The sequence below is a fragment of the Canis lupus genome, chromosome 7 (genome assembly GCF_011100685.1).
Source record: "Canis lupus familiaris isolate Mischka breed German Shepherd chromosome 7, alternate assembly UU_Cfam_GSD_1.0, whole genome shotgun sequence".
NCBI classification, from domain to species: Eukaryota; Metazoa; Chordata; class Mammalia; order Carnivora; family Canidae; genus Canis; species Canis lupus.
In genome coordinates, this window is record NC_049228.1 from 18491042 (window position 1) to 18517184 (window position 26143).

At 37.0% G+C, this 26143-nt stretch overlaps 1 long non-coding RNA gene across 4 annotated transcripts in view; it reads left to right on the forward strand.

Annotated features, from left to right (window-relative positions):
• The window catches only part of LOC102152855, a 62833-nt gene extending 37341 nt beyond the window's left edge, over window positions 1-25492 (forward strand). For all 4 annotated transcript variants that reach the window (XR_005362013.1, XR_005362015.1, XR_005362016.1 and 1 more), the window contains 5 exons: window positions 10135-10258; window positions 11537-11700; window positions 12862-13058; window positions 16521-16661; window positions 25220-25492. This is a non-coding gene — a long non-coding RNA (uncharacterized LOC102152855). The remainder of the gene's footprint in view (window positions 1-10134; window positions 10259-11536; window positions 11701-12861; window positions 13059-16520; window positions 16662-25219) is intronic.
• Window positions 25493-26143: the final 651 nt, after the last annotated feature.

Consider the following 26143-nt stretch of genomic DNA (forward strand, 5'->3'; position numbering starts at 1 on the left):
TAACTATATAGTATGTTTTTTTGAGAGGATAAGCATTAGGAATTTTACAATGTAAATAGTCATTCACTAATTTATCTTTAAACTTGGAATTCTAATTATCTGATTTTCCCCGTAACATAGACACTAAAGCTTTACTTTTACAAATGCGCAGAATGAGGAAAATGATGGATAGTGGGAAAGATTTAAGAAAAAAAAGAAGATAATTCAAAACTACAAACCACTGGAGATCATTTAATGAAGTTAACTTAGTCTATTAAGTAGGATCTCAATGAGTTTAAAGGAGATAGTCAACTTTTAAAGTGTCTCAGGCTTTAAGAGAATCTGGTTTAGCTTTGAGAAATCTAAAAGCAATAACAGAAATAACCAATCAATATGATAGGACTAGTTCCTGGTTATAGTTCGTTTCTCTTTAAGCAGGGAGGGTAAAGATTTCATGGAACATATCCAGTTGGCTAGAATAGCTGCCCTAATTGAAGATTTTTTGCCACCATAAACCCCAATTAGCTTTGTCTTTTATGCTTCTCATTATATTGTTTAAATAATAAAGTGGTTGAATTAAAGAGAAACTAAAGGTTATCTAGTTTAGTCTTTAAAATTTACCTATGAGGAAACTATACTCAAGGAAGCTAAATGATTTACTTAAGCTTTACCACCCACAGACTGTTGAAGAAGCAGATGGACAATGTTTCTGATCTCATGAAGATCACATTTTAGTTGAAAGGGGACACAAAAGACTCAAAGCACACATACTTGAACAACAAAGTAAATGGTGGTAAGTGTTAGAGAGACTGGGATACATTATATCAAGTGGCCAGATCCTTCCTAATTTAGTTCTCTTTCTGCTTTACCAAAGTGCTGTCTAAACGACTATTTCAAAGAAATAGAGAGCTAAGTGACACAGTACTCTTTCGGTGTATTGAATATGAAAAATAAAATTTATTTTCTTTCAATTAACTTATCCCCTTTTGTTTTTTAAGAAATAAAAATTCAGACAGCATTTTCAGAATGAAGATATATGTAAATGAAAAATATACTCAAGATCAGAAAGTCCAGCAGTGAATCATATATTTTCATCTTCAAAACTATTTGTTCAGATATATTGATTAGAGAGAATCTTCTCAGAGGAGTTTGATGAAATGATACTAGAGTTTAATGACTGATCTTGAGAATATTTTTATAACTATTTTAAGGAAGATTAGAAAGATGTTCCTAGAAGCCTACTCCAATCCTAGTTTTTGAAGTTGTCTCATGTAGATTTCATCTAATTTGGCTGTCCTTCAGTTTTCCAGCCACCGAACAAGGAAAACATTTAGCACCAAGCAATGTATTAGACTTGAGGGAGATTTAAAAACAACATCTGAGATAGGAGGCTGGCCCTCAGGAATGTCATAACCCTAATTAGAGAGAAAAGATAATACCAGGTGGTAAGAGTATTGAGCAATTGGTATAGATAAGAGACTTGATAGATATTCAGAGGAGGGAGAAATGCCTTTCTGTGGGTGGAAGGTTTCCTTAGAGGAGTTTTAAGTTGGACTGGACTCTGGAGAATGTGTGCTTTGAAAAAGACAGCTATAATTATAGCAATACTTGAGGAAGATTTCCCAAATAAAGCTTTTGCAGGGAGCGGATAGAGGCAGAGGTTATTATAGTTCCCTATATGACATAGATATAAAGTAAACCTGGGTAGCTGGATGAGGTGAATGGGGTGGAGCAGAGCAAATGAGGAGGTGAAAGATGACCTTAAGTGTGGGTAATAGATGACTTCATTCATAGGATTCAGGAAGTCTGAAAGGGGGAGCTGGTTTGGGAGGGGGCGGGTATTTGACTGTGGGCCAAGAAGTTGGTAGCAAATCTGATTCAAAATGTTCATCAGATAGTAGCAGTGAAGGACCAGAGGCTGAGACTAAGGTAATGGTAGAGTTAAAGACTCAATGTGTGAGCCCTGGTAAGGGAGAGGAGAGGATGTGGGAACTCTAAAGTGAAACATTGACCAAGATCCACTGATTCTTTTTATTGAGACATTTCTAATTGATCTCCTAGAGTTAAATGATTCTCTGGCAGCTGAAGGGAGCTGATAGTTATTGATCTGATACTCATCTCACTCAACATTTGATGTTAATGACAGTAAGCAGGATAATCTGTATTTGTACCTATCTAGTCCCACTCCTGCTTATTGATAGGATAAAATATATTTGCTATATGTTATCTATATTTTATATAAAGATAGATAGGTAGACAGACATATGTCTACCTACCTATCAATCTATTTATCTATGTCATGTAGTTTGTCTTCCAGAGCAGGATTTATTTGTGGGTGAAAGGAGGGCACAGTTAAATCATACTAGGACAAAACATGCAAACCAGGACTGCCCCAGGTAAAGCAGTTAAGTATGGGCATCCTACATATTGAGAAAGTGTAACATGGTGGTAAAGGGTATGAGGTAAAAAAAGAATAGCTTCTGATGTTTTATTAGCTATGTGGTCCTGAGCTCATTCTGTCTAAGCCTTGGTTTTCTCAACTATAAAATTCAAGATGATATCTTTGTTCCTCTACAGTTCTTTTTAACACAGCAACCAGAGTGATCCCTCTGAAATATACTCAAGTTCTGAGGACATGGATGAAAGCAGGGAGGCCAGTCAGAAAACTGGTGCAATAATCCAGACCAAAGATGGTTTTAGTTTGCACCAGAGTGGTAGTAATAAATATTATGAGAAAAGGTTAGATTCTGGATATAATTTGAAGGTAGGGCCTATAAGACTTTTTGGTGAGAGAATGAGATGTTAAGGATGAATTTAAGTTTTGGGGAGGCTAAGTAACTCAAATAATAAAACTGCTATTGCTCAGGTTGGGAAGACTGCAAGTGGAACAGATTTTGGAATAAGATCAGGCGTTCCATTTTGGAAATGTTAAGTTTGAGATGTCTATTAAACATCCAAATAGAGGTATTGAATAAGATACTGAAGTCTGAGTTTAGGAGAGAGTTTGAACTAGAGATGTGGCATCCCTGGGTGGCTCAGTGGTTTAGTGCCTGCCTTCGGCCCAGGGCATGATCCTGGGGTCCCGGGACCGAGCCCCATGTTGGGCTCCCTGCATGGAGCCTGCTTCTCCCTCTGCCTGTGTCTTTGCCTCTCTCTCTCTCTCTGTGTCTCTCATGAATAAATGAATAAAATCTAAAAAAAAAAAAAAAACTAGAGATGTACACTTGGAGGTCATCAGATGAAAGATATAGACCAGATAACATCACCAAGAGAATGGTGGTAGATAGAGAAGGGGAGAGATCCAAAGGCTGAGCCTTTCATTCATGAAATGCTTGAGCCATGCATGCATGAAATGAGCCTTTCATTTCTTTCAGCATGACTGAAAGAGAAGGTGGAAGAGAAGGAAGGAAGCAGCAAAGGATATTGAGGAGGAGCAGCTGGAGTGGTAGAAGGAAAAACAAAGTGCCCTGGGAGAAAAACAAATTAATATTTATTAATAGAAAGAGGAATATCAACTATCTTATATACTTCTGATAGATCAAGTCAGATGAGGACTTGGAATTGATCATTGGGTTTAGCAACATGGAGGTCACTGGGGAGTGATGGGTGCAAAGTCTGAAATAGAAGGGTTTAAGAAAAGATGGGAGGAGAGAAATAGGTGACAGCAAACCTGGATAACTCATTAAGATTTTCTCTAACAGGGAGAAAAGAAATAAAGTGATAGGTGGAAAGGAAAGTGGAGTCAAGAGCATTTTCCCCCAAATTGGACAATGATCAAGTAGAAAAGAAAAAATTGAGAATATAGCACTGAAAAACAAGATTTAGGGAGTGATGTCAAGAAAGAATAGAACTAGCACACAATTGGAGTTGATGGTCTTTGCTTATAACTCAGGCAGTTCTTCTATAATAATAAGAGCAGATGTAGTAGGTAGGTGGGGGTTAATGTGAAGAGAAGTCATAGTCCTACTACATCTAATATATTAGTGTAAGTTTGGTGCTTCCAGTATGTAAGATATTGAATGTCTGGGATTTTATTTCACTTCTATGTAAATTTCCCAAAGTCAGGTTATTTCTCTAAATTTCAGTTTCTTCATCTGTTGAGGAAAGAGAGAGAGACACACACAGAGAAAGTACTTACCTCAGTTTCATTGCTCTTCCTAGAGGTGACTACTATTATCAGCTTGGTATGCATCTGTCCCTTTTAGAAGTGGCCTCTGGTGTTGTTTTTATCTTAACAAAGTATTATGTTGTCACTATAAAAGGAAAGAGAAGAAAAATCACCCATTTGTTATCTCACTACATGGAGATAGATATTTTATTATATCTCCTACTAGTCCTTTATGTACATATTTATAATAAACATTTTACATAATTGTAATTTTAGTGCAGGTACAGTTGCCTATCTTTAAAAAAATTAACATTATATTATAGACATTTTCCCATGTTTCTAACAATTTTTAAAGGAACATCTTGTTTTTAATGACAGCATATTTCTTTAGTTAGACATGGTCTCATAATTTAGTTAACCATTTACTATAAGCTAGCTGTGTTTAAAGGATGAGGGATGAGGCAAGTCCAGGGTCCCCCTACTACTCTACTACTACTATTGAAAATTTCCAATGTTATTGCAAGTATAAATAATGTTGGGGTAAATTATCTCTTTTATAAGGTGAGGATATTTCTTTCTCTCTTGAATAATATGTATCTTTTTTTACTGACCCCGCTGAGTGTTTTTGTAGGGAGAGAGTCTAGGTACTGTGTTAACTATTGAATCTCATCATCTGGGTAAGTGCCTCACATCTACTGAGCCATTTATATCAAAGGAATAATGGTGGGGACAATAATAATGAACATGTATCTTTGGTTACTTATTAATGCCATCTGCACGGTAAAACATTAATGAGCTTATACTTTTGACCTGTGAAAAGTGCTTTTAATTATAGTCTTTTTCTTTGACTTTTTGCTGTTTGAGTCTACTAGACTGCTCAATCCTTTGAACATATTGTTCATTGTTTGGAGTAGAAAATGAGCTCTTTGGTTTTGAACTGACTTAAACATGATGATAGGAAAACAATAATTAAAAACAAATATCCCTTTAAACTTTGGACGTTGCACTGAATATAGGATGAATGTTATAGGGATTAAGAATTCCCAGTCTATTTTGTTAATAAAAAAAAAAAATCACAAAACTTTTGTGTAATAGATAACCACTCAGGATTAGAAGTGAAAACAAAAACAAAGAAATGACCCACCTAAATAGTAATCAAATAAATATAAATAACTACTAAAATTAGATAGCCTCAAACCTATGAAACTAACAAAGATACTTGAAGTATCAGTTTTGTCAAAGATATAGAAAAATAAGTATTCATTAAAAACGTATTGGTCAGTGAACATTAAACTGATTCCATTTGGTCAACTTGGAAATAAACATTAATACCTTGAAATCTGTCTTTTCTTTGAGCCAGAATTTATATTTAGAGAAATATATCCTAAATAAATAGTTATTACTGTAGGATTCTGGTAGAAGTTAGCAACAAAAATGTTTACTTGGCAGTTTTATACTAAGAAGTAAAGAGAAATAGTCTCAGTAATAATTTATTCAGTATTTACATATTTATTGAGTCCTGATATATGTCAATTTCCATCATTCCTCAGAATCATTGGGTACAATGATGAACAAGGTATGGTTTTTCCTATCAAATACCTGTATCCCAGATGATATATCCATTCAGTGGAATTCTAGGCACTCATTAAGAATGATACTGTGGACTTCTGCTTCAGCCTGGATGGAGTTATAGGGTTTGGATTTACCATACTATGTTAACTGAAAAGTACCAGAGAAATTACAAAAAAATAATGGTTTTCAGTGTAGGACTGACAGAAAGGAAATAAACAAGATGAGTACTAAGATTATACCAAGTTACTATCTAGAGGAAATGAGATTAGGGGGTGGGGTGGGAGGGGATGTCTCTGCTAGTCCTGCTGAATTGAAGAGGTGGAGGTCAGAGTTTGGGGAGGTCAAGGCTGCCAGAATTTTTAGAGTGGAGTACTGAGGAGAAAGGACTGCCTAAACACGGAACTCCAGAGATCTCTAGAGGGATCCCCTTGAGGCTTTGACTGAGTAGTGATCTTGCACATGTGAGAGGAAACTGAGGCCAGGGAAGTAACTGCTAGGAGGATGGGTATAATAATATTTGGAGCACACAGGGTTGGCAAATATTCACGTTTCTACAAGTTACCATTTGAATAATGAGATAAATTGGACTTGACTCAAGGCTACTCTGGACCCGCTCTAACAAAGCTTAAAAGCAAGACTCAAAAGGTTGTAGCTGATTGCAAATAACTGTACATCAGAATAAAATTCAACAACACATGATATAAAGCTCACTCTTTTTGGCAATCAATAAAAAATTATTGGTCACGCAAAGAAGTAGGAATATATAATCCACAGCCAGGAGAAAACTCAGCCAATAGAAAGAGATTCAGAAATGACAAAGATGCAGGAGGACATAAAAACAGCTGTTATAAATATATTTGATATGTTCAAATAAGTAAAGGAAAACATGATGATAGAGGAACTGAAGATATAAGACAGACTTTTAGAGATGGGAAATAAAATAATAAAAATGACAAATATGTTGGATCAGACTAATAGCAGATTAGACATTCTAGAAAAAGAGATCAAGTTGAAGATACAGCAACACAAACTATCCAAAATGAAGCAAAGATGAGAAAAGGTTATAAAGGAAAAAAGCATCAGTGATATGTAAGCCAAAAGAAGGCAGTCTAATACATGTGTTACTAGAAATATGCAATCCTGGAAAAAGGTAAGAAGAAAGAGCAAAAAATAATTTTTTTGGAAATGGACAAAAGTTCAGAAATTGATTGATTGAAAAGGAGAAGGTAATTTTTTCAACGATGGATAGATTCTGTATCATGACTGAGGTGGTGGTTATACAACTTTTTTCATATATCAAAGCTCATTAACCTATATTTAAAACTGGTAAATTTTACTGCAAATTTACTTCCATAAGAGAATGGTACCTGGGTAGCTCAGTCAGTTAAGTGTCTGCCTTCGGCTCAGGTCATGATCCCAGGGTCCTGGGATTGAGCCCCATTTTGGGCTCCCTTCTCAGCAGGGAGCCTGCTTCTCTCTCTCTCTCCCTCTTCCCCCTCCCCTGCTTATGCATTCCACAAATTAGCTGAGTGTGGTAATTCTACATCATGGCATGTAGAGAAGAGTACTTTTTTGTAATATGTGTTGGAAAACCAATTCAACTAGTGAAATCTGAAAAGAGAATTTATTGGCCCCTATAAGTGAAAAATCTGGACTTCAGGTATAGCTGGATCTAGAGTTCTAAGCAACAAAACTTTTCTATTCCCACAGCTTTCAGCTCTGGTTTTTTTTTTTTTTTTAATGTTTTAAATTTTTTATTGGAGTTCAGTTTGCCAACATATAGCATAACACCCAGTGCTCATCCCGCCAAGTGCCCCCCTCAGTGCCCGTCACCCAGTCACCCAAACCCCCCGCCCACCTCCCCTTCCACTACCCCTTGTTCATTTCCCAGAGGTAGGTGTCTCACATGTTTTGCAACCCTCACTGATATTTCACTGATTTTCTCTCCTTTCCCTTTATTCCCTTTCACTATTTTTTATATTCCCCAAATGAATGAAACCATATAATGTTTGCCCTTATTATGCTGAGTGAAATAAGTCAATCGGAAAAGGGCAAACAGCTCTGTTTTTTTTGTTTTTGTTTTTGATGACTTCATTCTTTAGTTGCCAGGTAGTCTTTACAAGTGTTAAGTTCATGTCATGGAGTCCATGTATAGTTTTTATTTCTGCCAACATCACCATGTTGCTCAGGAGCTTAATCAGCAAACACTGAGGACACAGTGGGAGGATGTGGCCTGTCATCTTGTTCAGTTTCTTGGTGGGGTCTCTTGGGGAGCATTCATGAAGTCCATGGATATTCTCACAATCTGAATCCATTCAGATATTTACATACCATTCTGTGAACTTCACCTTTAATCCTCCAATCTTGTTCCTTCCAAATATATGAATGTCTGTCCAAACCATTAGCAGATCCCAATGCATCTGTATAGATATAATCTCAAGCCATTGCTATTGACAGGAAAACTGGACATAGAGACCTCAAGTTTCTACTCACAGGGCATTTTCCCTTCTTCACTATCCCTTAGCAGCACCCTTAAATGGATGTGAAACATTTCAACAAACCTTTTAGCTGTTTCCAGAAAATCATGCACAGCATTCTCTAAACCCAGTTCTAACCGTAGTCAGTTATTCACAGGCTACTCTCCAGAATCCTATGTATAAGCTGAAGATGGCTGGATTAAGTCAGAAATGGATATGCTGGGAGTGCCTGGGTGGCTCAGATGGTTAAACACCTGCCTTCAGCTCAGATCATGATCTCCAGGTCCTGGGATCAAGCCCCACATCGAGCTCCCTGTTTAGCAGGGAGTCTGCTTCTCCCTCTCCCTCTCTCTCTCCTCCTGCCTTGTGCTCTCTGTCATTCTCTCAAATGAATAAATAAAAAATCTTTTAAAAAAAGGAATGGATATGCTGAAAGTATGAACCACTTGCTCATGCAATTTATGCTTTTAGAATGTGTTTGTGCTTTGAAACCTAAGAAAAACACTTCTACTTGATGATGATATGCTCCAAGGTGAACTCAGTTTATGGTGAGGCAGATGAGATAACCCAGTCACAATGGTCATCTGGTGTCCCGTGATTTGATGATGAGTCTCTGTCAGAGTTCAGCAGCAAGATATTTCTCTCAAGGGAAATAATGACTTGCTGAAAAGGGCATGACCTTCACCCAAACCTCTAAGGACCGCCTTACGACTCTTGCCTTGAGATTTGCCGTTGGCTCTATTCAGCATCCCTATTTGCCTCATTTGATATTTTAAACACTTTGGATCTGTTGAGTCATAAAGACCAAGTAGCAGAGCTGCTTGAGCTATGATGCATACCAGATAGAGAGCTCTCTACTGATTTGCCCCCCACCCAAAGTGTGTAGCTTTTAGGTCCAGTCAATGTGTCAGAGAAATGCATTTATGGGAATGTTGCCTGCCAATTCCAGAAGAGGGCCAAGAAATCTTTTGCATTTTTTTTTCCTGTGAGAAGGGGTATAAGGTTAGTAACTTTACCTGCACTTTGGGGGTGGTATCTCAACTTGTCCCAGATCAGTGGACTCCCAGAAACTTTATTGAAGTTGCAGTTCCTGATACCATCCTAGATTTTCTTCATTCTTTTTTATATACATTGTCTTACTCAGGTATCTAGTGTAACATACCTCTTTTTGTCATATGGAGGATCAATGAGATACGAGATGGTGTTATTAAGGGATCCATTGATGAGATTTTAGCATAGATCTAGGAAATTGACAACTGAGGGAACATGCAGATAGGGATTTTGAGTCTGCATACTGAAGAAAAGGAAAAAAAAAGTATTTTCTTGACTAATAACTATCAGATTCTGAGGATCATGTTGATTTGCTTAAGCAAAATGACTACCTCTAGAAGAGTAGGTACAATTAGAGATGCTTCTTGATTAAGTTTATAATAATCCACTGTTATTCTATAAGACCCAACTTGCTGCTACAATGATCAAAAGGTAAGGTAAATGGAAATGTGATAAGAATCATGACCCATGCATCTTTCATCTTTGGTGGTGTAACTAGTTTTTGTATTAGCTGTTGGGAGTTCAAAGAGTTTTTAATCATCCATTTCAATCTCTCCACAGTTCAGGGAACTCATGTGCAGGTTCTGCCCACTTCTGAGTCTACCTATTTCAATTATACACTCAACTTGGAGTATAATCACATGATGGCTTTATGGTTTATACTGGGCCTATGTGTAGTGGGCTTCTCTGATATTATAATCCTTAACTATGAGTGGTGTATCACAGGATGGGTCTCTAGTAATTAGCACATTTTAGAGCCAATGTCAATAAAGATTCAAAGTACTGAATGTTTCCCTTTTCCCAGTATGTAGTTACCTTGTCATATTGCTTACTTCCCATATTTTCTATAGGAAAAGCTAGGAAGAGGGTGGACAATACTTGCTTTTCTGTGGTGACAAGTTTTTTTTTTTTTTTTTTTTCTCAAAGGTGCCTTTCTTTTCCTTCCAGGTCTACGGAATGATCAGAGAATTGGATGAGGAGAGTGGCTTCCTATTATAGTGGCTCAAATCAGCCTTTTGTTTGCCACACCATTAATACCAAGAAGATTTTTATCATATTTAGCCACAGTCAGGTCAGATGGTAGCTTCCAGATTTCCCCTGTTTCCTTAACCATTTGTTGCTTGTAAGCATACCTGATAGAGGTATCTGTGTCATTGACGTTCTGTGATAGGCAGAACAATGCCTCCGAAGATGTCCACATTTTAATCCCTAGAACTTGTGAATATGTTGAGTTACATGGTAGAGAAAAATTAATGCAGATGGAATTAATGTTGCTAATCAGCTGACCTTAAAATAGGGAGAGCCTGAATTCTCCAGGTGGACCCAGTATAATCACAGAGGTTCTAGGAAGTGGGAGAGGGAGGCAGAAGAAGGGAAGGAGTATCTGAGGAGATGCGATAAGGAAGAATAATCAGAGAACTGCAATGTTCCTGGCTTTAAAGATGGAAGAAAGAAGCCTCTTAAAGCTGAGAAAGGCAAGGAAATGGATTTTTCTCTAGAGCCTCCGGAAGGGAATGCAACCCTGCTGATACCCTGATTTTAGGGCTTTTGATTTCTGGAAGCATAACAGAATTTTGCATTGTCTTTTTGTTTTTAAAGCTTTATTTTATTTATTATCTTAGAGAGAGAGTGTGTGTGTGTGGGGGGGGGCAGAGTGGCAGGGGGCGAGGGCATGGGGGGTGCGCAGAGGGAGAAAAAGAATCCTCAAGCAGACTCCTCACCAAGCAGGGAGCCCAACACTGGCTATCCCAGGACCTGAGATCATGACCAGAGCCCAAATCAAGAGTCAGCTGCTCAAACGACTGAGCCACCCAGGTGCCCCAGAATTTTGTGTTGTCTTGAGCCACAAAGTTTGTGTAACTTAATACAGCAGCAATAGAAAACTAAAGCGGATTCCCTCGTTTTAAGCACAAGAAACTAAATGGTTATTTTTAGTAGAGACTTATGAAAAGAGATTTATCAAGTAGCTCACAGAACCTCCAGGAGGGCTGGAAGGCAAGCTCCAGGGGCTCCCTTTCAGAAGCCTTAACACAGTCTTCCTGCAGACACCCCTCAGTGACCTGATATAGCCCCCTTGGGGGCAATGTATAGGTGCTGGACCCTGGGCCTCCAACACCCTTGCTAGAACTGCAGCCTCTCTAGAAATGGGATGTAGATGCTGCCGTGTATTGTCCTCTCTAGAAATAGATTTTGTGCAGTCTCCACTTCTTTAGTTCGTTAACTTCTAATCAAAACCTGGAGTCTGTACATCTCATTACTCTGGCTTGGCTGTTATGCTGACACCATAGCTACAAGGGAGGTTGAAAAAGTGAATATCTGATATATCTGGCTTCTCTGATCTGCTGCCAAGGTGGTGGATTCCTCACATAAGAAGGTGATTCACATGCCGGTTACTAAAATGAATGAGTACCATCTACCCTAGCACCTACAATCCCAGAAGAGGAGAGATTGTCTCTGTCTCCCAGGGTCTGTTTCAATCTCTGAGAAGGATTTTGATTGGCCTTATTCTTTAAGGTGAGTAGAAGTTCACCAATCAGCTGGTTTTGTTGGGGATCCTTGGCTGACAGGCTCTTGTGGAAAGGTGCAGGTACCCAAAGGAAAAGCAGTTCTCCTATCAGAAGAAGAGGAAAAGGGGAAAAAAGCAATAGCATGGCAAAAAGCACTTCTGATTATAACTAGGCCATCTGAGTTGAATCCCAGCTGTACTGCTTGCTCCTCTGCAAAGTTGTATTTACTCACACCTACCTGCAGTTTACCAGGGGGGTTATGAGTCCTGATTCTAGTGCCAGGTTGTCTGGTATGAGTCCAGGTCCTGTCACTTAATAGCTGTGTGGTTTTATTTTCTCCTTTGTAAATGAGTATAAGAATAGTACCTACTAAAAAAAAAAATTTAATTTAATTTAATTTAATTTAATTTAATTAAAAAAAAAAAGTGAAAAGGGGGATCCCTGGGTGGCTCAGTGGTTTAGCGCCTGCTTTCAGCCCAGGGCGTGATCCTGGAGTCTCAGGATCAAGTCCCACATCAGGCTCCCTGCATGGAGCCTGCTTCTCCCTCTGCCTGTGTCTCTGCCTCTCTCTCTCTCTCTCTCTGTCTCTCATGAATAAATAAATAAAATCTTTTTTTAAAAAAGAAAGAATAGTACCTACTTCATAGAATAGTTGCCATTAACACATCAGTTAACAACTGTGGTGAGCTTAGAATAGTGCCTGGTACATAATAATTGCTATCACTAATTATTGGTATTTTAATATAACTCAGGCACACAAGGAAAGGAACTTTTTTTTAAGGGTTTGTCTATTTATTCACAAGAGACACACACACAGAGAGGCAGAGACATAGGTAGCGGGAGAAGCAGGCTCCCTGTGGAAAGCCTCATGTGGTACTCCATCCCAGGACCTGGGGATCATGACCTGAGCCAAAGGCAGATGCTCAACCACTGAGCCACCCAGGTGCCCCAAGAAAGGAACTTAAAATTATTTTTATATAACTAATCTAATCTAGCTTTCAAATTCTTTCTGCTAATGGTGGAAGGGGGGTGGGTTGTGGGAGGGGAACTAAAAATTGCTAGTAAGAGGTGACTTAAGTAGTGACTTTTAGATGTAAATGCCATCAGTTTAAAATTGAAACTCCTTATAAAGCTGTCTCACTCACCTCCCTCCTCTTTCCTTCCCCAGTATGACTGGATGCAGGGACAAAGTGTCGATTATCATGGTGGCAGGATGGCACTTGGGCCGTCTCCTGTGTCTTCTCTGAAGCTCCATGGGTATGGCTGGTCATATCTTGTGCCCAGGTGTCTTGAGTTGGTGGTCGCTGAAGTATGGCTAGTCCTGCCTGGTTTGGGACATCAAACTTTTATCTTCCCCTAAAGAATGTGAGTCCTGCCACAGCCTCTAGATATGAAGTCTTTGCTCACTGTGGCCCTTCATCCTACCCTCCAAGCTGTTTGGCTTCAATTTTCCTGGAACACCCAGGATTTCCATCTTTCTGCTCTCTACATACTGTGGTATGAAATACCACCCTCCACCATTCCCACACTGTTAGCCTGGCATCATGTTGAAATGGCATGTAAAATGTTAGTCGTCTTTAAGGAGTTTGCATTTAAAACAAAAATTATTCTTTTGAGAACTGAGGAATGAGTCCCTCTGTACTTGAATTCCTCTAGTCCTATTTGGGGGTTTCTATTCCCACTTGTATCCCCACCCAGGGGTTTGACTCTTAGAGGACAGCCAGGATGCCCTGAGTCTGAACTCCTTCATTTTTTCTCTCACTATCTCTTCTTATCCCCACCTCTCTCCGAGACCAAAAGGTTTTTTTTTTTTTTTTCCTCCTTCCTTTCATTTGAGAGTTCATTGTATTCTGAATTCTTTCTGGCTTCATTTCCCTGCATTTTCTTTCAGGCTCCAATTCTTCATATTTTAAGGAAAGCCTTTGGAGTTTGCAAATTTCCATTCCTTCTGTTTTTTAAAAGATTTTTTATTTATTCATGAGAGATATCGAGGGGGGGGGCAAGGACATAGGCAGAGGGAGAAGCAGATTCCCTGTGGGGAGCCTGATGCGGGACTCAATCCCAGAACCCCGGGATCATGACCTGAGCCTAAGACAGACACTCAACCACTGAGCCAGCCAGGCACCCAACAAATTTCCATTCCTTCTTAACAAAAACTGGGCATCAAAACGAAAATGGAACTGACAAAATTTGCAAGTTAAAGCTGAACAATAACTTCTTTGTTCTTTTTCGCTCCTCTTTAAAGGTGTTAAAGGTTCTCGATTTTACTGGGAGGGGAACCCCCAGATGAGCATACCGGTATAATATTTTCAAAATAGTATCCCTGCTCCACTAGCTCTGCAGTCAATACTTGGTAACAAGCTATTCTTATCATTTTAGTAAATATACATATTCAGATGAAACCAATAAGTAATGTTAACTTGGTGCATAAATATTGGAGCTGCTCAGCAGTGTACTAGAGCCCTATAGCATTCATTCATTCATTCATTCATTCATTCATTCAACAAATACACCTTAATAGCCTACTATATAGTAGGACTAAGTGTTCCATAACTTCTTTTTCAGAGTTTAGTCAAAATAGGGGATATTTGCTTTTAATAGTGAAATTTTCTACAAAGCACCACCAGGTTTTTTAGTAACTAAGTTGGATATGGCCCCAAATGGTTTAGGTATACCCCAAATCTACCCATTAATGAATAGTAATATTTAAATGTAGTGTCTCTGTCCAATGAGGCTAAGTCACTTTTCCTCTGTCACCCACTCAGTATTAGCTGAGTATGGAGTGAATGATCAAGGTGTTGCTGGGAGTGGCACCACAAAGCTTTCTGCTTGACCAAACCCAGTACAGCATGACCAGTACATTCATGGATCTGTTGGTTTCTTTTTACTTTTTGCCCAACCCTGACCACAAGCTCTGACATTGGCCATGGCAGTGGTAAGTTGTACTGAATCCAAAAAGAGCCGCTTAGCTCACATTTGTGGAAGGGGAAGTCATTGGTAGGATTGGATTGGTGTCTGCCTGTTCCTGAGGACAGAAAGGCATTATTCCAAGTAGCTCAGTCCTGACTACATCTTTTTGACTCCCTGTTCTCTATTTTTATGTAAATTATGATATGATTAGACTTCACATAGTCAGGTCATTGAGGAAGCAAGTATTGGAAACATCTTGGTTATACTATAGATCATGTGTAGATCATATTACCAATAGCTAGTTAATAAGACAGTATGTTAGGCTCATATAAACTTATATAACTTAATTTTAACCAGTTCTCAGTAATGATAAAAATATAACCAATTTTCCAGAGACCATATGACTTTTTGTTGTATGTGTGAGGGAGACTTTAAGTGTTTTGCTATATGTGAAATGGCAATTTTTCATGTGCAAAAGCAGCTTTTTAGAAAAGATAGCAGTAGATATGTCAAGATAAAACTGAAGATACTTGCCCATGCAGGAAAATGTCATATGTAAGCTAGATTGACTTATTACAGCTTTTTTAATCCTCTGAAACATGTGCTTTCCCTGTGTGCTTAAGAACCCTTACATGGGTAGCTCACCAGTTGCGACATGCCTACTATGAGGACTATTTCTTTGGAAAATGAACTCAAGTTACCCATACTTCTGCGACAATTGAGTCAAATGCCTGAGAGATTCTTTGGAACCAAGATGACTGGGATATTTTCTAATTTTTGAGTTGATTCTATGAATCAATTGAATGAGATGCAATCCAAACTAGAGGTCCTAATGACGAGGGTTAATGAGGTGGAAGAACAAGTGAGTGACATAGAAGAAAAGTTGATGGCAAAGAGGGAAACTGAGGAAAAAAGAGACAAACAATTAAAAGATCATGAGGATAGATTAAGGGAAATAAGTGACAGCCTGAGGAAGAAAATCTATGTTTAATTGGGGTTCCCGAGGGCGTCGAAAGGGACAGAGGTCCAGAATATGTATTTGAACAAATCATAGCTGAAAACTTTCCTAATCTGGGAAGGGAAACAAGCATTCAGATCCAGGAAATAGAGAGATCCCCCACCTAAAATCAACAAAAACCGTTCAACACCTCGACACTTAATCATGAAACTTGCAAATTCCAAAGATAAAGAGAAGATCCTTAAAGCAGCAAGAGACAAGAAATCCCTGACTTACATGGGGAGGAATATCAGATTAACAGCAGACCTCTCCACAGAGACCTGGCAGGCCAGAAAGGGCTGGCAGGATATATTCAGGGTCCTAAATCAGCATATATGTTCCTAAAAAGCTATTTTAAACTATATTTTTGTAAATCTCATCATTTCTAGTGTAGTATAGGACCTTATTATTAGAGGAATTCCCACACAAGTATCCAGAGCAAAGATCATCTTGTACTCTGACTAATCATAATATAATTTAGCTATTTTATAATTTTTTTCTTAAAAATGGGTCAGACATGCCTTGTATTTAACATAGATTAAGTATTTGAAAATGCTAGATTTTTATTTGTTGAAATATAAAATGCACAGGTCTTAACTGTATATCTTGGTAGTTTTGACAAATGTATGTACCTATGTGACCAACATGCCAGTGAAGGTGAATTGCCTTATGTGCCTTGCAATCAGTCCCCTCTTTCTCATCCCCCCCCACAATTGTTCTGATATCTATTATCACACTTTAGTCTGTTCTTGAAACTTCTATAAATAAAATACCCTCTTGCATCTAGATTCTTTTGCTCAACAAAATGTTTTTGATATTTGAGATTCTGGATATCAGTTCATTTTTTTTATTGCTTTGCAGCTTTCCATTTGATTTGATTTTTTATTTTTTTAAAAAGATTTTTATTTATTTATTCACAGGAGACGAAAAGAGAGAGAGACAGAGACATAGGCAGAGGGAGAAGCAGGCTCCCCACAGGGAACCTGATGCAGGACTCAATCTCAAGAGTCCAGGATCATGACCTGAGCCAAAGGCAGACGCTCAACCACTGAGCCACCCAGGTACTGCTTTCCATTTTGTGATATCATATCATGATTTGACCAATCTTTTATTGATGGACATTTTATTTTCTAGTTTTGGGCTACTACAAATAAAGTTGCTATGAATGTTCTTATAAAAAAAAGTCTTTGTGTAGACATGTTTTCATTTTTCCTGGGTAAATGCCTAGGAGTAGAATTCTTGGGTCATAGAATAGGAATATGTATCACTTATAAAGAACTAAAATTTCTGAAGTGGTTGCTGCATTTTTCTCTCCTACCAGTAATATGGGAGTTCCAATTGTTTCGTATCTGTGCCAATATTTATAATGTAAGTTTTTAAACTTTAGCTATTTGAGTGGTATATAGTAGTAGCATCTTGTGTTCTAATTTGAATTTCCCTGATGACTAATGCTGTTGAGCACTTTTCATGTGCTACTTGGTCATTTACATGCCTTGTGTTTCTTTTTTTAAGTATATGTTCAAATTTTTGGCTATTTAAAAAATTAGATTGTCTCTATTATTTACAGTAGTAGTTTATATACTCTGGGTACCAGTCCTTTATCACAGATGTGTAACAAATATTTCTCAGTTTCTAGATTGTTTATTCATTTTCTTAATGTGTTGCTGATGAGCAGAAGTTTTAAATTTTGTTGAAATCCACTTGATTATTCTTCATTTATGATTAGCAATTTTTTGTCTTGTCTACAAAATCTTTGCCTATCTCAAGGTTGTAAGATAGTCTCTGAAATTTTCTTATAGAAGTTTTGCAGTTTTAAGTCTTATGCTCAATCTCTAATTTTTTGTATGGTGTAAGACAGAAGTTCAGACTGTTCTTTTCCATGTGGATGTACATTTTTTTCAGCACCATATGTTTAAAGACATTTTTTCCCTACTCAATTGCATTAATACCTTTGTCAACAGATTTCCACCTAGCATGGATCTATTTTTAGAATCTATTTTATTCCACCACCTTAGTGGATATCTGTACACTAATATTAAACCATTTTAGTTACTGTGGCTTATAGTAAACCTTGAAATCAAGTAGTATAAATACTTTAATTTTGTTATATGGACTTTATAACCTGAAACCCTGAAAGATCATCTATTACATTTATTTCTTTATAGATTTCTTAGAATTTTCTATGTACAAAAATCATCATCAACAAATAAAAACAATTAAATTTTTCTTTTCTAATATTTATGTTTCTTATTTTTTTTGCCTCATTCACTGGCTAAGATTTCTAGTTCAAATTTAAATAGAAGAGCCATTCTTAGGAGAAATTGTTTCTAATCTTAAGAGAAACATGTTAGTCTTTCACTGCTAAGTATAATGTTAGCTGTGTTTTTTATAGATGTCCTGGTAAGTAATAAGATGTATATTATTATATAATCTGCCACCAAATCCTCTTACAGAGCTTTTAGAAAGCTTGTAATCTCCTGAGTGATAGGGATGCTAAGACAATCTCATGTTCTAATATTTGGTCTTTGACCCCAGTTCCTGATACTGAGTTCCTAATTCCCTTGGAATTATAGGAGTGATAGGAAAGGCCAAATATTATCCAGATAACTTTAGGATGAGGACTGGTCACCAGAAAGACTAAGCCACGATTAGTAGCTTGGAGCTTTTAAGCTTTTCCTATCCTCCTATAGGAGTTAGAGATTTAATTAATAATGCAGTATGCCTACATGATGAAGCCTCCACAAAAATCTCTAAGGTACAGTGCTTAGAGAATTTCTGGTTGGTGAGCACATCCATATGCTAAGAGGGTGGCACATCTTAACTCTGCAGGGACAGAAGCTTCTTAAACTGAGGACACTTCTAGACCTCACCCTATGTGCCTCTTCATCTGGCTGTTTGTCTGTATCTTGTATTATATTCTATTATATGACCTGGCAAATATAAGTGTTTCTCTGAGTTCTGTGAGCCATTCCAGAAAATTATTGATTGTGGGAAACTCTAACTTATAGCTGCTCAGTTATGAGTACAGGAGGTCCAGAGTTGTGTCTTGCATGTGAAGTGGTTAAAGTCTATGGGTTTGAGCCCTTAACTTGTGAGATTTAACACTAACTCCAGGTAGATAGTATCAGAATGAACTGTAGGATACTTAGCTGGTATCAGATGCATCAGCATGGGGGAAAACCCTATACATTTAGTGTCGAAAGTGTTGGTGAGAGCAGAGGAAAGAAAACCATGGTTTCTTTTTAGGATTTAAAAAAAAATTATTTATTTATTCATTCATGAGAGAGAGAGGCAGAGACAGGCAGAGGGAGAAGCAGGCTCCATGCAGGGAGCCCAATGTGGGACTCAGTCCTGAGACTCCAGGATCACGCCCTGGGCCAAAGGCAGACATTAAACCGCTGAGCCACCCAGGCGTCCCCTAGGATTTTTTAAAATCAGATTTAAGATGTTCTCTTTCTATTCCTAGATTTCCAAATTTATAGATTTAGTTTTTGTCATATTTTATGTTTTTTTAATATATTTTATGTTTTTAATGAGATACTGTTATAATAAATTACACTGAATGACTAGTCCTGTATTCATAAGAAAGAGCCTATTAGTCATGATGCATTATTATACTCTTTCTATATTACTAGATTTGACTTAGTAATGTTTTGTCAATAATTTTTGCATTTATATTCAATAGTGTTATTGGTATGTACTTTTGAAATGTTCTTGTCAGGTTTTACTATTGGGTTTATCCTAGCTTCATAAAACATATTGGGAAGTTTCCTCCTTTATTTTCTGAGTTTGCATAGAATTTATATTAGATCTTCCTTAAATGTTTGAAAGAAATCACTAATGAAACTACCTAAGCCTTGAGGTATCTGTGGGAAAGTTTAAATGTTCCCATAGAGTTAAATATCTTTAACAGTTATAGCAATGTCCAGATTTTTTTTATTACCTTTTGTGCCAGTTTTCATGATTTTTGTTTTTAATAGACTCCCATTTCATCTAAGTTGGAAAATTTATTGACAAAGTTTTTCATGATACTCCCTTATTCTCTTAAGGGTCTATAAGGTCTGCAGTGATATCTTTATCCCATTTCTGATATTGAGAATTTGTGACTTTTCTTTCTTCCCCTCCTTGTTTCCCCCTTGATCAGTCTTGACAGAGTTTATTACTAGAAAAATCTTTTCAAAGATCTAACTTTTGGTTTTTTAATTTTATCTATTGCCTTTTTATCATATCATTGTTTTCCATTTTTAAATGTTTTCTTTCTTTTAATTACTTTGAGTTTAACCACTGATCTTCTTCTAGCTTCTTTATGTAGAAGTGTAGGTCATTATTTTAAAATGCTTCCTTTTCTTCAATATACAGCTAGAAATTGCCTTCAAAGCACAATTTTAGCTACATACACAAATTTGACTTCTTTAGCATTTTGCTTGAGATATTTTCTAATTTATACTTAAATGGTTTCTTTGACTTATGGATTATTTAAAAATAGGTTTATTAATTTCCAGATTCTGGGGTTTTTCCATATATCTATTGGTAACTGATTTCTAATTTAAATCTGTTGTAGTCAGAGAAGTACACTGTATAATTAAGTTCTTTGAAAAATTTTGAGATTTGATTTATGCCCTATCATATGGTCCTTCTAGATATTTGTTCCATGTGCATTTGGAGAAAAAGTACTTTATGCAGTTGTCGGTTGTGCTTTATAAACATCAAGGACATCAATGTGCTTAAAAATAATCACTAATATTAACTGTTTACCCTGTGCCAGGAACTTCTTCTCAGTGCTTGTTAGTGTTGGTTAAAAATTCACTATCCTTATTGATTTTTCTCTATTTGATACATTAATATAATGACTGAAAGAAAAAAATGTATATTCCATCTCTGTCTATAGATTTGTCTGTTTTCCCTTTAGTTCTGTCAATTTTTGCATCACATATTATAAAGCCCTGTCATATATTACTTATGCATTTAAGATTGCCATATGTTTTTAATGAACTGACTTTTTAAAAGTATTATGGAGTATCCCTCTTTATCTCTGGTAATATTCCTTGTCTTGAGGTCTATTTTGTCTGATATTAACATAATTAGTAAGAAAATAGTAGACTTTAAAATGCTTTATGTTTATTTCTTTTATCGGCCAACCTCTTGTCCCTCCTGCTGTCCTTTGCCAGGCATGTTAGTATATTGATTGGTGGGGCACAGGTGGTGTCAGGTACTGCACTGGTCACTGCAGTTTTCTTAAAATTGGGCAGTATTGAGACCAGTGCAGGGAAGCAGCACAAGCAGTTTGTTGATCTCAGGCTATATAAAAAAGATGACTTGACTTCTGTACTTTTGGAAATATTTTTGATTTTTGCTTCCATTAAGCTGGTAGAGGTATTATTTTGTCTGAGAGAGTTTAAAGCTAAGAAGTATTTTCAGGTGGTATCAGGTTGCTAAGAATTGTACAGTTTGTTTTGCTTCAATTGTCTTTATTTTCAATATTTTTACAGAGTAGAGGAATTCTATGGCATTTTTATTTGAAAAGCCGAGATTCACTGCACTAAAAGTTCAGTCTGAGAGCCAGGAGAATGGTATTTTTTGCTTGTTTAAAATTCCAAATGTGTGACGTAAGGCAAGTCCTTTAAAATCTATTCCAACAGAAAACAAAGATAGTGATGTTTATCCTAACCTACAACTCATGGAATTTTATAATTGGATATGACCTTAGAGATTATCTGCTCCTACCTGGTAATTTTATGTGTAAGGAGACTGAGGCTTTGAAAAGCTCAATGATTTGCCTAAAGACATTCCGTTTGTTCATAGCCAACTGGAATTTGAACCCTGGATTCTTATTACCAGTCTAACGTGATTTGTTTTTTTAACTCAAATAGAGTGAATTTAGAGAACATTTAGAAAGACTGCAAGATTCCAAAATAATGAATCTACACAAATCGTGACTAATGTAATGTGTTAAGTGATATAAAACATTTAAAAATGCAGTTACATGAATTTCAAAAAGCAGTATTTATTTTTATAGCTGAGTTTAAGTGCAAGCAAATATGTGAGAAGAGCCCCGCAAATTCTTGTCAAGTACCAAATAATCTGATTTAAAGAAAATATCTTTCTTCTTTATTATTGACATAAGATATCAATTTGTATAGCTTTCAAAGATTATGAACGTTTCATTTGATCCTCATAAACAGCAATGTAAAAATAATTGCTTATATTAACTGTTTACCTTGTGCCAGGAACTTCTTCTAAGTGCTTTCCATCTATTAACTTTATCCTTAGAACAACCCTTATTACTATTATTGTCCTCATTTTATCAATGAGGAAGCCAAGGAACGGAGACAAAGTAACTTGTTCTACTTTGAGACTGAGCCAGGACAGGCCTCAGAATGGATGCTTTTAGCCACTTTGCTACAGAGCTTTTTAGGTGGGCAGAGCAAAGATACAGATTGTTCTTTATCTTTTTCCCATGGTTTTGTTCTGTTTTGTTTTTCCAATGCTGCTATTTATGCAGAACACTTTACCTAAGTACCCCTTCCAAGGCCATATGATGCATTATACAATTTGGCACTGGCCATGTCTAGGGCATTTAGGAAAATGTTTCTCAAGGTTTAAAAAATTATAATTTTTCTTATACCTAAAATGAAATAAAATATTTAGGTTTTTTTACTTTGTTATATTTGAACCTTCAAATTACAACAACTAAACCCTTAGACAGTATATCTTGTTTTTTACTTCAAGTTTCATTACAAATAGTCTTCCCATGGGGCACCTGGGCAACTCAGTTGGTTAAGTATCTATCTGCCTTTGGTTCATGTCATGATCCCAGGGTCCTAGGATGGAGCCCCATATAGGTCTCTCTGCTCAGCCAGCAGCCTACTTCTCCCTCTCCCTCTGCTGCTCTCCTTGCTTGTGCTCTCTCTGTCACATAAATAAATAAATAAAATCTTAACAACAACAACAACAACAACAAAACAAATTGGTCTTTCTCTGTTATATTATTCAATTGGCAACATTCATCTCAGAAAAAAAATGTAATTTCATATAATTATTTTTCTATATTCTAAAGAGAGAAGAGGGACACCTGGGTGGCTTTGTAGTTGAGAGTCTGCCTTCAGTTCAGGGTGTGATCCTGGGGTCTGGGATTTGAGTCCTGAATGGGGCTCCTTGCGAGGAGCCTGCTTCTCCCCCTGCTTAAGTCTCTACCTCTGTGTATCTCTCATAAATAAATAAATAAAACCTTAAAAAAATAAAGGGAGAAGAATATCAAGAGAATGAAAAAACAAGTCACAGACTGGGAGAAAATATTAGCAAAAGACACATTTGATAAAGAACTGTTATCTAAAATATACAAAGAATTTGTATAAAATGTACAAAGATTATTCTTAAAACTGAATAATAAGGAAACAAACAACCCATAAAAAAATAAACCAAAGACTTTAAATGATACTTCATTAAAGAAGATTTATAGATGTCAAATAAGCATATGAAAAGATGCTCCATGTCACATGTCATCAGGGAAATACAAGTTAAGGCAGCAATGAGGTACCAGTACATATCTATTAGAATGGCCAAAATCTGAAACACTGACAATACCCAGTGCTCAGGGGGACTTGAAGCAACAGGAACTCTCCTTCATTGCTGCTAGGAATATAAAATGGTACGACCACTGTGGAAGACACTTTGGCAGTTTTTTACAAATCTAAACATACTCTTATCATATGATCCACCGGTCATGTTCCTTGGTATTTACCCAAACGAGATGAAAACATGTCCACCCAAAACCTGTACATGGATGGCATAGCATCTAAAACTTGAAAGTAACTAAAATGACCTTCAGTAAGTGAATGGATAGATAAAATGTGGTACATCCAGACAATGGAATATTATTCAGCATGAAAAAGAAATGAGCTATCAATCCATGAGAAGATATGGAGGAAACCTAAACACATATTACTAAGTGAAAGATGACAATCTGAAAAGACCACATGCTGCATGAGTCCAAATTATTACATTCTGGAAAAGACAAAACTATGGAGACAGTAAAAAGATCAGTGATTCCTAGGGGAAGTGATGAATAGGTGAAGCACAGAGGATTTTTAGGGCCATGAAAATATTCTATATGATACTGTAATGATGGGAACATATCATTATACATTTGTCCAAACACATAGAATGTACAGCAACAAGAATGAATCTTAATATAAACTATGGACTCGAATGACTATGGTATGTCAATATAGGTTCACCAGTTGTAACAAATGGACCATTCTGGGGGATGTCGATAATGGGGCAGGCTGTGCCTGTGTGAGGTCGGAGTATATGGGAAATCTCTGTACTTCCCTCTCGTTTTGTTGTGCATCTAAAATTGATCTAGAAAAATAAAGTCTTTAAAAGAAAAAAAAGGGGTACTGAGGTGGCTCAGTTTGTTGAGCATCTGACTCTTGATTTTGGATCAAATCATAATCTCAGTGTTGTGGGATTGAGCCCTGCAGTGGGCTCCATGCTCAGCAGGGAGTCTGCTTCCCTCTCTCTCCCCTCTCTCTCACCCTCTTCCCCTCACCTCCCTCTCTTTCTTTCTCTCTCAAATAAATAAATCTTTTTAAAAAAGAAAAAGAAGATAAAAGAACAGAAATGAATGGAACTAAGTGACCCATAGGATATAATAGAGATGGAAAGAAATGAATTTAAGAGGATGGGACTGAGTGAGAGCCACAGACATATAGGTGGAGTAATGAATTCAGTTTTATATTTTATAATGTTTATTTATGGAGCACTTGACATAAACTGGGTACTGTGTGAATATTTTATATATGAATTCTCACAACCACCTAATGAAGTGGATGCCATATTATTCCCATCCTATAGATGTGGGAATGGAAGCTTCAAGACGAATCAGCATCTTAAGTCTCATTATAAGCAATAGACTCGAATCCAGATGGATCTGGCGCTAAGGGATATGCTCCTAATCACCCAGCTATACTGCTTATGAGATGCTTATGGGACTACCTTGTAGAGAAAGCTACTAGACAATTTAAAATAGAAGTCTGAAATCCAGGATTAACAATGAATGCATAGATGACTGTAGAATGGAAATGGCCATTGAGGTGGAGATGAACTGAAAAGAAGATAAAGGGGATGATTTGCCACTTTGAATGAATTTAGGTAAGAAATAACTTCATGATAAAGAAGGCAAAGAAATTCTGAACATGCTATTGGTGTATAGACCTAGGAACATGCTAGTCATCTTTTATGGGTGAGTTTATTACAGTCGGGTCTAGAGTCAGGGGATTATTAGGTTGATTAGATTCACAATTTAGGCCTTTTAGGAAAATCAACATTAAGCAAATTATCAGCATCAATCATCAGCTAAGATTTATGACATGAAGTACTTATTCAGAATATCCTTAATAAGCTACCCCCTTGAAGAAAGCCAACTTTGAAAAGACTTCTCTTACTTTATAATTAGGCATTTATGACAACTGTTACAACAGAAGAAATGGCTTTATTTAGGAAGATTTCATCATACCCAATAAACTTGGACTATATCTATGAAGTTATCCATCTCCAATCAGATGACCCACTCTAAGACAAATATAACAATGGGGTTGGTTTTCTTTTCTATTTACAGCTGTCCATACATTACAGATTGAATCTTTAGTGATCCTCCAAGCCATCTTCTCTCCTTTGGGGACAATGCTGTGGCAAAACACTGTGGATTCTGTAGCATGTAAGGAACAAGCACTCACTATGCACCTGGGCTGTTTAGAAGATACAACGATACAACATCACGGTCCTGCTCTATTGAAAGCTCAGCCCCGATTTCCAGCTGAGATCAGGGCTCTGTAGCCTTGTATTTAAGATGGGTAAAAATGAAATGTGAAAATAAAGAATGTGTCTCTTACCTGGTTACATTCTGCTGCTTTAAAATGGTTTAGTCTTGAATGTCTGTGAAGCCCCACATGGTTTTTCAGCTTCTTACTCCCCCCACCACACACATACAATTAACCTAATCTAAAGATAGACTTCATTTTTATTTTTAAAGATTTTATTTATTTATGAGACACACAGAGAGAGGCAGAGACACAGGCAGAGGGAGAAGTAGGCTCCATGCAGGGAGTCCCATGTGGGACTCGATCTTGGGTCTCCAGGATCAAGCCCCGGGCTGAAGGTGGTGCTAAACCGCTAAGCCACTGGGGCTGCCCCAACTTAGTGCTTTTTATTAATAACAGTTACAGCCTCCTGGCCTCTGCTTGGCTCATTTGGTTAAGTGTCTGACTCTTGATTTCAGCTCAGGTCTTGATTTCAGGGTTGGGACTTCAAGCCCTGCATTAGGCTCCATGCCCTGCAGGAGCAGGGCATAAATACATAAATACATAAATAAATAAAATACATAAATAAAATGAAATAAAATAAATAAATAAATAAATAAAATAAATAAAATAAAATAAATAAAAACAGTTTACTGTTTCAATCTTCATAGTTGTTTGTACTCTGGATCTCAAAATTATAGTTGGTTGTAAATTGCTGCTTTCGAAAGATCTGTTAACCCTCT